This window comes from Orcinus orca, chromosome 1 (genome assembly GCF_937001465.1).
Source record: "Orcinus orca chromosome 1, mOrcOrc1.1, whole genome shotgun sequence".
Taxonomy (NCBI): Eukaryota; Metazoa; Chordata; class Mammalia; order Artiodactyla; family Delphinidae; genus Orcinus; species Orcinus orca.
The window spans coordinates 44,042,793-44,058,473 of NC_064559.1; positions in this window are offsets into that span (position 1 = coordinate 44,042,793).

Here is a 15,681-nt window from a genome sequence, read left to right on the forward strand (position 1 = left end):
GGTGAGAGATGAGAGTGCATGAAACCAGGATGGTAGCAATACAGGTGGGGAGAAGTGGTCAGATCCTGGATATATGCTGAAGATGGTGCTGACAGGATTTGCTTGCTGGGCTGGCTATTTGTGAGAGAAAGAAAAAAGTCAAGGATGACTCCAAAGTGTTGACCTGAAAACTGGAAAGATGGAGTGACTGTGAATTAGTGAGAAGACCGTGGACCGAGTCCACGGGAAGGAAGATCTGGGTAGGGTTTCGGACATGTTAGGTGGAAGATGTTCTTTAAATATGCAAAGGGAGTTGTCATATAGGCTGTGGGCCATATGAAGACGGAGCCTGCGAGAGAAATCTGAGCTTGGCTGTATAAATTGAGAGTTGTTGGAATGTAAGTGGTATTTAAGGTCACGATCACCAAAGGGGCTGAGTGTCGACAGAGAAGTGAAGAGGGCTGATGACTGGGATCTGGGGGAGCACCAACACCAAGAGATTTGAGAGACAAAGAGGTACCAGCACAGGCGATGAGAAGGAGCAACCAGTGAGATGGGAGGAAAGCCAGGGAAGCGTGGCATCCTGGAAATTACAAAGGAAATCATGAATAAGTAGTGTCGTGGATACTATAGTGGTCCCATGTATCAAACAGTGCTGTGTGTTCAGTTAGGTGTGGACTGAGAATTGACCCCTGCATTTGTCAGTGTGATTGCTACTGGGGACCTTTACAAGAGCAGTTTCAGTGCACTGGTGAGAGCAATCCTGCTCAGGTGGATTTAGGAGAGAAGAGCAGAAGAGGGATTGTAGACTATGAGTGCAAATAATCTTTTGGATAAATTTTGCCACAAAGCAGGGGCAGTAGCTGGCAGAGGAAGTGCTTTCAAGAGAAGTTACTTGAAAGTGGGAAAAATACGAGTGTATGTATAAAACACATTAGAGAAGAGCAAATATAAACCAAGAGATCCTGAGATCTTAAAGACTAGTAGTGGTTGAGTGTCTAAGTAAAGATGAAGACTGAGGACTAGTAAGGAGGACTTGAAGCAAGCAGCCGGCATCTCAGTGCTGATTAGATCACGTGGGATGTGAACAAGAGGGAAACACTACGGAGGAACCAGTGGAACCCATTCTACTCCCTTAACCACACAGGCGAGGAGACATGGGAAATTCTTGCCAGAATCCACTGCATAATGCATTGTATAGACTTCTCATTACAGTTGATAACAATGTGTTTTTGGCAGTATTACTTTTCACCTCCAAGCCTTGGTTTCTTCAGCTGTAAAATATAGCTAATAGGGGACACCTCATTAGTACACTGTGCGTGCAAAGCTCTTAGAAGAGTGTAGGGCACATAGGAAACATTATTTGTTATTGTTGTAATAGTCATTCTCAACCAGCTCTTTTTTCATCTTTACAAAATCTCAGATTAATTCCTCTAATATCTGCATTGTGTATGAAGGACTGATAGTAAAAGTATCTAACAGCCAGTTTATCACCTGCAGTGACCAATGAGTGGCCACCGGCTATGATGCTAGAGCAGGGTTCTGGAGTCCCTTGCAGTGCGAGGCATTATCCCTTTAGTCAACGGACTGTGAAAGAGGTGAATGCGTAGGTCGTGGCGGGGTGGGAAGCCGGTGGGGGACTAGAGCCATGGTAATCAGGCAACAGCTATTTGCAAACATGATGGAATATCTCAGGATTATAACAGCCTGGTGACTAGTGTGGATCCTATCTGAGTTTAGATGAAAATTATGATTTTCAGAGTGGGCAAAGTCAGGTAGATAGCACCCCTTACCGACATGTGAAATGAGGATGCTTCTTTCTGTTTGGCTAATCTAATTTTTCAAAAGCAGGGAAAGTTAACAGATACAGAAACTTAGGGAGAATGAAAAAGTTCCTCTACATGATCATGCCTCTGAGTGTGTGTGTGTGTGTGTGTGTGTGTGTGTGTGTGTGTGTGTGTGTGTGTGTGTGTTGGAGTAGGGGAGCTTTTTTTCCTGGCCTGCCTCTTCTGCTTACCCTCCACAGAACATTCTAATGTATTTGTTAGTTAAATTAATGGGAATACTGACTGTGTGTGAAAGGCTATGCATTTACCTGTGGGTTATTCCTAATGCAGCCTCCATCAGGTAAACAGATGTATGACATCAGCTCTCTTTTTCCTTTTGTCTTGGCTTTATAAAATGCACTAGTTACTTTTTAGAATTCGGTACCACTTAACCAATTAGAGGATAATAAGAGCTTAGGTAGCATTCTGATGAGGCTTTTAGTCTAGGTCAAGTGCTCTGCTTCTGTCTTTGTCGGATTTGGAATGGTATCTTGTATACTATTTTAATTCTTTGAATGTTTGTTTTTATGGAGGAATTAATGTGCATAGAATGATTAACCAGACATAATTAGGGCACCTCTAGTTTCTCTAATTAACACCATTAAAGTCTCAATCTAACTGCTAACTAGTAGCATGAACTTTAAATTATAAGAGGAATGATTAAAGTAAAGAACACCTTAGTCCTTTTTAAAAAAATGACAGAAATGTCAAGGGTCATGTTTTCAAAAAAAAGAAGGAAGTAATCAAGGTGGAGAAACTAAATCACAGATATTTTCAGAAACGTAATAGCTATTTCTGTAAACTAATGCAATCAGTGAAGATTATAGATTGTTATAAAAGGTTAAATAACTAAATAGCAAACATCTGATAATAAAGACGGTAAAAATCAAAGTTAATAAAAGGAAGATTAGAAATTGTCAATAATAACACTATCAAAAACAAAAACACAACAGACTTCCTAAAATTTTCAAGAAGAAGGGAAGGTGAGCGGTTAGTTTAAGAGATGAAAACCACTCTGCTCAAGATGGCATTTATACGGAAATGATGGAGGACACAATAATTATTAACTGATCTATTAGCACACACAATGTGGATCGTTGAAAGTTACAAATTTTGCATTCGAATGGTTTAGAAACTGATATTTATTATACTAAATCCCTTAGGAGTTTGCCTCTTCATCTAAAGTATGTAAATAAACATGTAATATCAATTATCTTAGGTTGAGTTCTCTGGAAACTAGATGCAGAGACACTGAGATTTGTGTGAAGGAAATTTAGTAGGGAGTGCTCTTGGGATCAATGCCTATGACAGAGTGAGGGAAGCAGGTCCGGGCCAAGAAAGAAGATGAACTGTGCTGCATTTTCTACAGAGTCCTCAGCTGGAGCTGAGGGAATTCTGGAGCTGGTTTGGCCTTTAGAGTTGTCCAGAAACAGGGAAAGAGGTAAGGCAAGGGGTCTGACTTCATACTCACATCAGTCAGCCATTGGATATGAACTGCCCTTGCCAATGGGACATAAACTTGGATGAGGCAGGTCCTCTGGCTCAGGGAGAGTCTCACTGTGGGTGGTCAGCAGCCAGCTCTCCTGGCAGCCTGTGGAATGCGTGCCAAGAGCCTGAAGGGGGGATCTGGGTGGCATACCACAGCATCTACCCCATCAGTTGTTATGGAATATTTTCTCTTAGGTAGGAGATACGTCTTGATGTTATCCTTTTCTCCTAAAGAACAGTATCTGTTAACATTAGGTAGCCAGGCAGACTATATTGAAGAAGATCTTGTTAGGGCTATCTGAGAATAGCATATAGAAGAAGAAAATAAAATTAAAAAAAATCAAATTACCACTGTCCCAGGGGAGATTCTCCTAATAGGTACGTTTCTGGACATTCAGTAATCTACGTTTATTCTCTTATACCAATTACTATAATATCTGACCCAGTGACCTGAAAGATTTAATGCAGCTACTAAAAAAAAAATGACTAATTTTCACTGGACAATGGTTTATGCTTGCTAATAGCTATGTAAATGTTAGATTGGTTTCCTTGGGACTCTCAGCTTTATCAATTTTTAAAATGGAAGTGATGTATGGCCCCTCAGGTACACCTATGATGATCATTATTCCATAGCTATGAAAATAAGAAAGTCAAATTCTGGACCATTTTGAATATATTTACTTGTTGGTGGTGAGAACTGGGTTAAGACCAATAAATTGTAAGAACAAAGAAGGAATTAAAACAGCTGTTTAATTCAGAGCTGCCACATCTCGCATCATCACTCAACAAAATGGGAGCAAGTCCAGCAGGGGACTGTTGTCCCATATTACTTGAATTCTGTAGAGCAATGACACCGTGATCGGTCTGTCCTTCTGGAGACTTTCCTGTCTTGGCTTTCAAGACACTAGTTCCTTCCTGATTATTACAGTACTCCACTCTGCCAGCTCCTCCAGGCTCTATAAGGGCTCCTTTTCCTCTCTCCACTACTTATGTGTAGATGTCTCCCTGATTTATTGTCACCTTTCTTCCTCACTCACATTACATTGGTCCAGGATGATGTAATCTATTTTATGGCTTCAAATCTACTGACATTCTGGTGATGTTTAAATGTCTTTCTACAGAGTTCTAGATGAGGAAGTCCAGTGGCCTGCTAGACAACTTCATTGCATGCTCCACAGATATAACAACTCAACACATAAAAAAAACATACCAACTAATAATAATTGTCCAATATTTAAGGTCATCCCAGTTGGCCAGCTAGGAAAACAAAATCATCCTTGACCTCGTCTCTCCTTCCACAAGCTGGTGCCAATCCGTTTATTCTGTCTTGCTATCTTAAAACAATCTTCTTTTTACCGATTCTGCTACTATTTCAGGCTTTTATCATTTTTCCCTTATATTTCTGCACCAGCTATTTGTTTTTTCATTGCCACTTTGCCTTCTTTCAATCATTTTTAACACGTGAAAAAGATCTAATTTTCTTAACAGTTGTTGTGAGAGTTTCTTCTGAGGAAGAAATACTTTTTATGGGAATATGCCTTAATATGCTTGCTTGGGGGCAGCTGAACCTCCCCAGGCGGAGATGTGTACAGGAATCTGACATCAGAGCGGAGGTCATGCTAGGCAAGTAGAGGGAAAATCATTTATTGCTCCTGAGAATATTCCAGAAAGAAGTGTGAAAGTCATAGTGATACAATAAGGAAAGAGAGAGAAAGACATAAGTACCTAGGGAAACCCAGTTAGACTCTAGGGCAGTGGATGGCCAAGGGCATTTTGAGAATAAAGCCTCTTATTTCTATCAATTTGTGTTGTTGAGATGTAAACCTTTCTGCCTCTTACCTAAGAAAATTTCAATATAGTTTTCAAAACAAAATAATAAAAAATATAAGACAAAAAACAATAAAACAAAGACTTTGTGTAAATTAAACTTTTATTGTGTGTTTGAAACCAAATGAGAAAACTGGATTTTCTATTGGGATTGATGTTGAAAGGGAATAGAAACCTGAGAGACTGGAGAGGCTGGGAAATAAAAAACTCCCAGGGAACTAGCAGAGCTCTCTGGACTTGGGGAAATCCTAGGGCATTCCCATTCTATCAGTAAGCAGGGTCGATGCTGCTGACATCAGGATTACACATTGGTCACACTGCTGTAGTCAGAGCCATTGTTCTTTCTGAAGCACAAACACAGACTTCCCTGGTGGCACAGTGGTTAAGAGTCTACCTGTCAATGCAGGGGACACCTGTTCAATCCCTGGTCCGGGAAGATCCCACATGCCGCGGAGCAACTAAGCCTGTGTGCCACAACTACTGAGCCTGTGGTCTAGAGCCCACGAGCCACAGCTACTGAGCCCGTGTGCCACTACTGAAGCCCACGTTCCTAGAGCCCATGCTCCGCAACAAGAGAAGCCACCGCAATGAGAAGCCTGCGCACTGCAACGAAGACCCAATGCAGCCAAAAATAAATAAATAAATAAATTTTTTTAAAAAAAGCAGAAACACATCTATCTCAAGATACTTTAGTGATTCCCTGTAGCTTCCACATAGAATCTGTATTTCTCATCAGTGAACACACAATCTACAACCTGCACCACCATCTCTGGTCATTTTCTCCTCAGTCTCTAAACTCTAGTTAGGTGCAGCTAATAAACATGTCCTTGGCTTGACTGTCTTCTCTGTGCTTTGATGCCCGCTTTCTTGTCTTTGTCTGGCTAAGCTCATATTTTTATAAATATAAAAACTTTTTCCCTACCCCTTCCCTCTTCCCCTGCCTTTCCTCCTTTTCTCATTCACCTGACACGTGAACGATCTTCTGCCTGGTCATCAAGTTGGGAATTAGAGAAAAGGACTTTTCATTTCTTTGAATGTATACATGCCAATATTTGAATGGATGTGTAAGAAAACAGATACTGGTGACATGAGATGGAGAAAATAGCATTTATTGGAATTCTTCTTGGGGAAGGCATATATTTGGACGAAACTCAGTAGATATGCTTATATAATTAGGAATGGTAGCTAAATGATCAAAAGCTAGTTCCATATATATACAAAGACAATTATAACACAAAGGGGAAAGTGTGATGGAAAGGGCCTGCAGAAGGTCCTAAGGGATTACATAAAAAGGGCACCTGACCAGGTTCAAGGGCCAGGAAACTCCATTGTTTCTGAACACTAGGTGCCTGGATCCAAAGAACAACTAGAAGCTATTTTCAATATTTACAAAAAGCCAGTAGAAATGACTCAATACTACTGCAAACCTGCCCGTGCTAATTAAAATGTCAACTTTCTTTGCTTTAGCATCGAATTATAATTAGCACACTACAGAAATATCAATTTTGCTAGGCTGTTTTAAATTGACGAAGATAAAGTCTCTTATAGATAGTTGGACTTTTTCTTATTCGGTTTAGTGAGGCTGCTATCACCATGCTCATCTGCCATATTGTCCCCCCTTTAAAAATGTCAATCTCTCCTCTCTCCTGGCCCTATACTACCACTAGATCTTTTTCTCATACACAAATTCTGTCCATTTCTCTAAGCACAATGCCTACTTCTTGAAGACTTCTAATTTAACTGCTGTGATAAAGTTTAATTTCAAACTGATACTTCCCCATTCCCTGTTCTCTGATTTAAGCAAAATCTATCCCTTTCATTATCCTCCTGGTGAGTTCCATTTGTCTCTCTATAGATTACAAGTGCAACTTTCATTTGTGACGATGGGAGTTTTTCTTGTGAAATCAATTCAAAGAACCCCAGCTGGGGAAGAAAAGAGTCTCAGAAAAAAAAAATAAAAGCAGAGACATTTGATTTTTAAGGATGTTCTAGGCCGTTTGATGTTTCCTTGACCGCTGCTTTGTATGGGAGTGCCCACAGAGGGGGCCTGAATAGGAAATCACCTGGATTCTTTGTTTTTAGGACTTCTAGAACTTTTTTCTATGATTTTTCGTTTAATAATACCTTTGCAAAGTATGAGGTAAATGTTTTTTTTTAAACACCTTTATTAGAGTATAATTGCTTTACAGTGTTGTGTTAGTTGCTGCAGTATAACAAAGTGAATCACCTATACGTCCACATATATCCCCATATCTCCTCCTTCTTGCGTCTCCCTCCCACCCTCCTTTTCCCACCCCTCTAGGTGGACACAAAGCACCGAGCTGATCTCCCTGTGCTATACAGCTGCTTCCCACTAGCTATCTATTTTATATTTGGTAGTGTATATATGTCCGTACCACTCTCTCACTTCGTCCCAGCTTCTGCTTCCCCTCCTTGTGTCCTCATGTCCATTCTCTACGTCTGTGCCTTTATTCCTGTCTGTCCCCTAGGTTCTTCAGAATAATTTTTTTTTTTTTAGATTCCACATATATGTGTTAGCACATGGTATTTTTTTTCTCTTTCTGACTTACTTCACCGTGTATAACAGTCTCTAGGTCCATCCACCTCACTACAAATAACTCAGTTTCATTTCTTTTTATGGCTGAGTAATATTCCATTGTATATATGTGCCACATCTTCTTTATCCATTCATCTGTTGATGGACATTTAGGATGCTTCCATGTCCTGGCTATTGTAAATAGAGCTGTAATGAACATTGTGGTACACGACTATTTTTGAATTATGGTTTTCTCAGGGTATATGCCCAGTAGTGGGATTGCTGGGTCGTATGGTAGTTCTATTTGTAGTTTTGTAAGGAAGCTCCATACTGTTCTCCACAGTGGCTGTATCAATTTACATTCCCACCAACAGTGCAAGAGGGTCCCTTTTCTCCACACCCTCTCCAGCATTTATTGTTTGTAGATTTTTTGATGATGGCCATTCTGACTGGTGTGAGGTGATAATCTCATTGTAGTTTTGACTTGCATTTCTCTAATGATTAATGATGTTGAGGATCCTTTCATGTGTTTGTTGGCAATCTGTATGTTTTTGTTGAAGAAATGTCTGTTTAGGTCTTCTGCCCATTTTTGGATTGGGTTAATTGTTTACTTGATATTGAGCTGCATGAGCTGCTTGTAAATTTTGGAGATTAATCCTTTGTCAGTTGCTTTGTTTGCAAATATTTTCTCCCATTCTGAGGGTTGTCTTTTCATCTTGTTTATGGTTTCCTTTGCTGTGCAAAAGCTTTTGAGTTTCATTAGGTCCTGTTTGTTTCTTTTTATTTCCATTTCTCTAGAAGGTGGGTCAAAAAGGATCTTGCTGTGATTTGTGTCATAGAGTGTGCTGCCTATGTGTTCCTCTAAGAGTTTTATAGTGTCTGGCCTTACAGTTAGGTCTTTAATCCATTTTGAGTTTATTTTTGTGTATGGTGTTAGGGACTGTTCTAATTTCATACTTTTACATGTAGCTGTCCAGTTTTACCAGCACCACTTATTGAAGAGGCTGTCTTTTATCCACTGTATATTCTTGCCTCCTTTATCAAAGATAAGGTGACCATATGTGTGTGGGTTTATCTCTGGGCTTCATATCCTGTTCCACTCATCTATATTTCTGTTTTTGTGCCAGTACCATACTTTCTTGATTACTGTAGTTTTGTAGTATACTCTGAAGTCCAGGAGCCTGATTCCTGCAGCTCCGTTTTTCTTTCTCAAGATTGCTTTGGCTATTTGGGGTCTTTTGTGTTTCTATGCAAATTGTGAAATTTTTTGTTCTAGTTCTGTGAAAAATGCCATTGATTGTTTGATAGGGATTGCATTGAATCTTTAGATTGCTTTGGGTCCTATAGTCATTTTCACAATGTTGACACTTCCCATCCAAGCACATGGTATATCTCCATCTGTTTGTATCATGTTTAATTTCTTTCATCAGTGTCTTATACTTTTCTGCATAAAGGTCTTTTGTCTCCTTAGGTACATTTATGCCTAGGTATTTTATTCTTTTTGTTGCAGTGGTAAATGGGAGTGTTTCCTTAATTTCTCTTTCAATTTTTCATCATTAGTATATAGGAATGTGGGAGATTTCTGTGCATTAATTTTGGTTCCTGCTACTTTACCAAATTCATTGATTAGCTCTAGTAGTTTTCTGGTAGCACCTTTAGGATTCTCTATGCATAGTATCATATCATCTGCACACAGTGACAGCTTTACTTCATCTTTTCCAATTTGGATTCCTTTTATTTCTTTTTCTTTTCTGATTGCTTGGGCTAAAACTTCCAAAGCTATGTTGAATAATAGTGGTGAGAGTGGGCAACCTTGTCTTGTTCCTGAACTTAGAGGAAATGGTTTCAGTTTTTCACCATTGAGAACGATGTTGGCTGTGGCTAGTCATATATGGCCTTTATTATTTTGAAGTAAGTTCCTTCTATGCCTACTTTCTGGAGGGTTTTTATCATAAATGGGTGTTGAATTTTGTCAAAAGCTTTTTCTGCATCTGTTGGGACTATCATATGGTTTTTCCCCTTCAATTTATTAATATGGTGTGTCACATTGATTGATTCGTATATATTGAAGAATCCTCACATTCCTGGGATAAACTCCACTTGATCATGGTGTATGATCCTTTTAATATGCTGTTGGATTCTAATTGCTAGTATTTTGTTGAAGAGTTTTGCATCTATGTTCATCACTGATACTGGCCTGTAGTTTTCTATTTTTGTGGCATCTTTGTCTGGTTTTGGCATCAGGGTGATGGTGGCCTCATAGAATGGGTTTGGGAGTTTTCCTCCCTCTGCTATATTTTGGAAGAGTTTGAGAAGGATAGCTGTGAGCTCTTCTCTAAGTGTTTGATGGAATTCACCTTGGAGCCATCTGGTCCTGGGCTTTTGTTTGTTGGAAGATTTTTAATCACAGTTTCAATTTCAGTGCTTGTGATTGATCTGTTTATATTTTCTATTTCTTCCTGGTTCAGTCTCGGAAGGTTGTGCTTTTCTAAGAATTTGTCCATTTCTTCTAAGTTGTCCATTTTATTGGCATATAGTTGCTTGTAGTAATCTCTCAGGATCTTTTGTATTTCTGCAGTGTCAGTTGTTACTTCTCCTTTTTCATTTCCAGTTCTGTTGATTTGAGTCTTCTCCCTTTTTTTCTTGATGAGTCTGGCTAATGGTTTATCAATTTTGTTTATCGTCTCAAAGAATCAGCTTTTAGCTTTATTGATCTTTGCTGTTGTTTCCTCATTTCTTTTTCATTTATTTCTGATCTGATCTTTATGATTTCCTTTATTCTGCTAACTTTGGGGTTTTTTGTTCTTCCTTCTCTAATTGCTTTAGGTGTAAGTTTAGTTTGTTTATTTGAGATGTTTCTTGTTTCTTGAGATAGGATTGTATTGCTATAAACTTCCCTCTTAGAACTGCTTTTGCTGCATCCCATAGGCTTTGGGTCATCGTGTTTTCATTGCCAATTTTTTCTAGGTATTTTTTGATTTCCTCTTTGATTTCTTCAGTGATCTCTTGGCTATTTAATAGTGTATTGTTTAGCCTCTGTGTTTTTGTATGTTTTATAGATTTTTTTCTGGTAATTGATATCTAGTCTCACAGCGTTGTGGTCATAAAAGATACTTGATACAATTTTAATTTTCTTAAATTTACCAAGGCTAGATTTGTGACCCAAAGTATGATCTATCCTGGAGAATGTTCCCTGAGCACTTGAGAAGAAAGTGTGTTCTGTTGTTTTTGGATGGAATGTCCTATAAATATCAATTAAGTCCATCTTGTTTAATGTATAATTTAAAGCTTTTGTTTCCATATTTATTTTAATATTTGATGATCTGACCATTGGTGAAAGTGAGTGTTAACGTCCCCTACTATGATTGTGTTACTGTCGATTTCCCCTTTTATGGCTTTTAACATTTTCCTTATGTGTTGAGGTGCTCCTATTTTGGGTGCATAAATATTTACAATTGTTATATTTTCTTCTTGGATTGATCCCTTGATCATTATGTAGTGTCCTTCTTTGTCTGTTTAATAGTCTATATTTTAGAGTCTATTTTGTCTTATATGAGTATTGCTATTCCAGCTTTCCTTTGATTTCCATTTGCATGGAATATCTTTTTCCATCCCTTCAGTTTCAGTCTGTATGTGTCCCTAGGTCTGCAGTGGGTCTCTTGTAGACAGCATGTATACGGGTCTTGTTTTTGTATCCATTCAGCCAGTCTGTGTCTTTTGGTGGGAGCATTTAAACCATTTACGTTTAAGGTAATTATTGATATGTATGTTCCTATTACCATTTTCTTAATTGTTTTGGGTTTGTTATTGTAGATCTTTTCCTTCTCTTGTGTTTCTTGCCTAGAGAAGTTCCTTTAGCATTTGTTGTAAAGCTGGTTTGGTGGTGCTGAATTCTCTTAGCTTTTGCTTGTCTGTAAAGGTTTTAATTTCTCCGTCGAATCTGAATGAGATCCTTGTTGGGTAGAGTAATCTTGGTTGTAGGTTTTTGCCTTTCATCACTTTAAATATGTCCTGCTACTCCCTTCTGGCTTGCAGAGTTTCTGCTGAAAGATCAGCTGTTAACCTTATGGAGATTCCCTTGTGTGTTATTTGTTGTTTTTCCTCTGCTGCTTTTAATATTTTTTCTTTGTATTTAATTTTTGATAGTTTGATTAACATGTGTCTTGGCATGTTTGTCCTTGGATTTATCCCATATGGGACTCTCTGTGCTTCCTGGACTTGATTTACTATTTCCTTTCCCATATTAGGAAAGTTTTCAACTATAATCTTTTCTAATATTTTCTCAGTCCCTGTCTTTTTCTCTTCTTCTTCTGGGACCCCTATAATTTGAATGTTGGTGCATTTAATGTTGTCCCGGAGGTCTGTGAGACTGTTCTCAATTGTTTTCATTCTTTTTCTTTATTCTCCTCTGTGGTAGTTATTTCCACTATTTTATCTTCCAAGTCACTTATCCGTTCTTCTGCCTCAGTTATTCTGCTAGTGATTCTTGTAGAGAATTTTTAATTTCATTTATTGTGTTGGTCATCATTGTTTATTTGCTCTTTATTTCTTCTAGGTCTCTGCTAAACATTTCTTGTATTTTCTCCATTCTGTTTCCAAGGTTTTGTTTCATCTTTACTCTCATTACTCTGAATTCTTTTTCAGGTAGACTGCCTATTTCCTCTTCATTTGTTAGGTCTGGTCAGTTTTTACCTTGCTTCTTCACCTGCTGTGTATTTCTCTGTCTTCTCATTTTGCTTAACTTACTGCGTTTGGGGTCTCCTTTTTGCAGGTTGCAGGTTCGTAGTTCCCCCTGTTTTTGGCATCTGCCCCCAGTGGGTAAGGTTGGTTCAGTGGGTTGTGTAGGCCTCCTGGTGGAGGGGGCTGGTGCCTGTGTTCTGGTGGTTGAGGCTGGATATTGTCTTTCTGGTGGGCAGGACCACGTCCGGTGCTGTGATTTGGGGTCTCTGTGAACTTAGTATGATTTTAGCCAGCCTCTCTGCTAAGGGATGGGGTTGTGTTCCTGTCTTGCTAGTTGTTTGGCATGGGGTGTCCAGCACTGGAGCTTGCTGGTTGTTCAGTGGAGCTGAGTCTTAGCATTGAGATGGAGATCTCTGGGAGAGCTTTCCGCATTTGATGTTACTTGGGGCCAGGAGGTCTCTGGTGGACCGATGTCCTGAACTCAGCTCTCCCACCTAAGAGGCTCAGACCTGATACCCGGACAGAGCACCACGACCCTGTCAGCCACACGGCCACTTACATGGGGAGTTTCTTGCCTTTGGGGAAGTCTGAGGTTTTCTGCCAGCATTCAGTAGGTGTTCTGTACGAGTTGTTCCACCTGTAGATGTATTTTTGATGTATTTGTGGGGAGGAAGGTGATCTCCACGTCTTACTCCTCTGCCATCTTGAAGGTTCGTCCCAATTTCGGTAAATATTTTAAGTGGTTTCATATCTATCCTCTTATGTGATTCTCCCAGCAGCTGTTTTCAAGAACCATGAACTTCTGGAGCTGAAAGGTAGCTTGAGGTCATTTAGGTCAATCCTGTTCCCCTTGCAGCAAAGGAAGCCCACTCTAGAGAGATTAGGTGGTAAAGATCTGGGACCATCACTACCAGCTCTTGGTCTGTGCCCTTTTTTGAACAACGTGCCCTGTCAACCAAAACAGATCATCACAGTCTCAAATTTTTTCTTCCCACTTCCCATTACGGAAGAGCACACTCTGGGTTCTAGGTTAGTTCTACGTTTTTTGCAGGCAATGGAGCTGTTGCCAGAAGGGGGACCTCTTCTAGTGCCCGAGAGTGGTCTCTTGTCTAACACTCGGAAATGAATTGTCCGAGGAGACACACATGCTGACAAAGTAAGAGACTTTATTGGGAAGGGGCACCCGGGTGGAGAGCAGGAGGTTAAGGGAACCCAGGAAGAGTGCTCTCCCATATGGCTCTCAGTCTCAGGTTTTATGGTGATGGGATTAGTTCCTGGGTCGTCTCTTGCCAATCATTCCAACTCAAGGTCCTTCCTGGTGCGCATGCAACTGCTCAGCCAAGAGGGATTCCAGCGAGGAGGATTCTGGGAGGCTGGTAGGACATATGGACTGGCGTCTCCTCTCCTTTTGACCTTTACCAAATTCTTCCGGTTGGTGGTAGCTTGTTAGTTCAGCATTCCTTACCAGGACATACTGTTTAAGATAACTCATGCAAGTGGTTACTATGGTGCCTGGCCTCAGTGGGCGGTTTCACTGAGTGTTTCCCCTAACAGAACTAAGTGCTTTAAATTTCTTCTACTCAAAAAAAAAAAAAAAAAAAGAGAGAAAAAAGGTTTTGATTAAATAGTTCTTGCTCCAGGGCCTGTTTTCTATGCTCTTCTTTATATTAATCTCGTGCCAGTGATAGCTTACCTAGCCCAGCTACACTTTTGGTTTTGTCCTTTGATCCTGGAGGTGAGAAAATCATCTACTTTTTGGGTCATGGGGGGGAGGGTAAATTTAGTAATCTGCCACTCGTTCCAATTCCTATAGGAGTTTTCAATCAAGATGTTTAATAACCAAAATGGGAACTAAGAGCCACTTTTAAAATATCTGGAAGATTTCCCAGTCACGCACCATCCAGGATGCTGTTCAAAGCTCAGCTGAGACTGTGGCACAGTCCAGGGAGCCTACGTGAGGCCCCTTATCCTTTGTTTTTTAATCTTAGCTGGATTGGCAGAGCTGATTTTGACCTGACTAGCCATCTAATCTCCTCATGGCAGAGGTGAAAGAGAAAAAAGTGGCCCATGACCTGACTCAGGAGACAGACTTTGCCCCAGTCAGTTTACCACAAGAAGTCTCACATGAGTCCTGTAATCACATTAAGGGAGTATAACCTTCCCTGCTGTAACAAGGCCCTTGCCTCCAGCTCTGAACTAAGACTAGCAACTCCCTGCACAGGAGAGGGGTTAGCTAGAGCAGTACAGGGTCAGGAGAGAGGAGGCAGGGCAAAGAAGCTCCCTCCCCATGCAAGGCTGACCTCAGAGAGCAGTTGTAAGGCTGGAAAGCATTAATGCAAGCAGACTCCTTAGAACATAATAAGGGCCCACCACAGTTCAGCTTTTTTTTTTGACCAGGGCCCACCACAGTTCAGCTCTTATTAGTCCTGGGTGCTTCTCATCCTCTGGGGATTTTTTTTTTTTTTTTTTTTGACCATGCCTCATGCCGCATGTGGGATCTTAGTTCCCCAACCAGGGATCAAACCTGTGCTCCCTACAGTGGAAGCACGGAGTCCTAGCCACTGGACCAGCAAAGAATTCCCCTCTGGGGAATTTTGACAACCAAGATTAATCCCATCATACAGGAAGTATAAACATTTGAAGTACACTGGGAAAGTGAGCCCATAGGGAAGGTGAAATCTTTACATTTTCTAGTAGCCTAGGGCTCCAGTCTTGGTAAGCAGTGATGACATAAAGCTGTAGGAATCTTTTCATTTTTACAGGTTGATGTTAGGAGAAATCACCTACCAACTTCTACAGTTTTAACAGGTTTCTGTTCAGTTACAGTTTACATGTTTACTTCAGAAACCCTTTTAAAGGGCTGTCTCATGTTCTTTTCACTACCTTTGTACTGAAACATCTATTTTGTATATCACTGATTGTATCATTCTAGGTTTATAGAAAACTCTCTCTCCTATTAATGCCTCCTATCAATGTGCCCTCCAAGCTGTTAATGCCCCTGAATTTAGGTGCTCAAGTGTTCTGTTAGTTTAGTCCTATTTATTAAAAGTTCAGGAGGTTCATGACTCCAAATATTTTCTAGGTCTTACCATTGGAATAGTTCGAAGCCAGACAGCTGGGGTGCAATCCAGGTTTTACTACTTACTTGTTTTGGAGCCCTGGGCAAGTTACTTAGTCTATGTTTGCATTAGTTTCCACATTTGCAAAACAGAGGTAATAATAGTCAACCTAATAGGATTAAAAGAGTTAATATACAGAAAGCACTTAGAGGCATATCTAATGCTTATAGTAAACATTACCACTGCAATTATTCTATAACCAAAAGCAATATTAAGATCCCTCCCA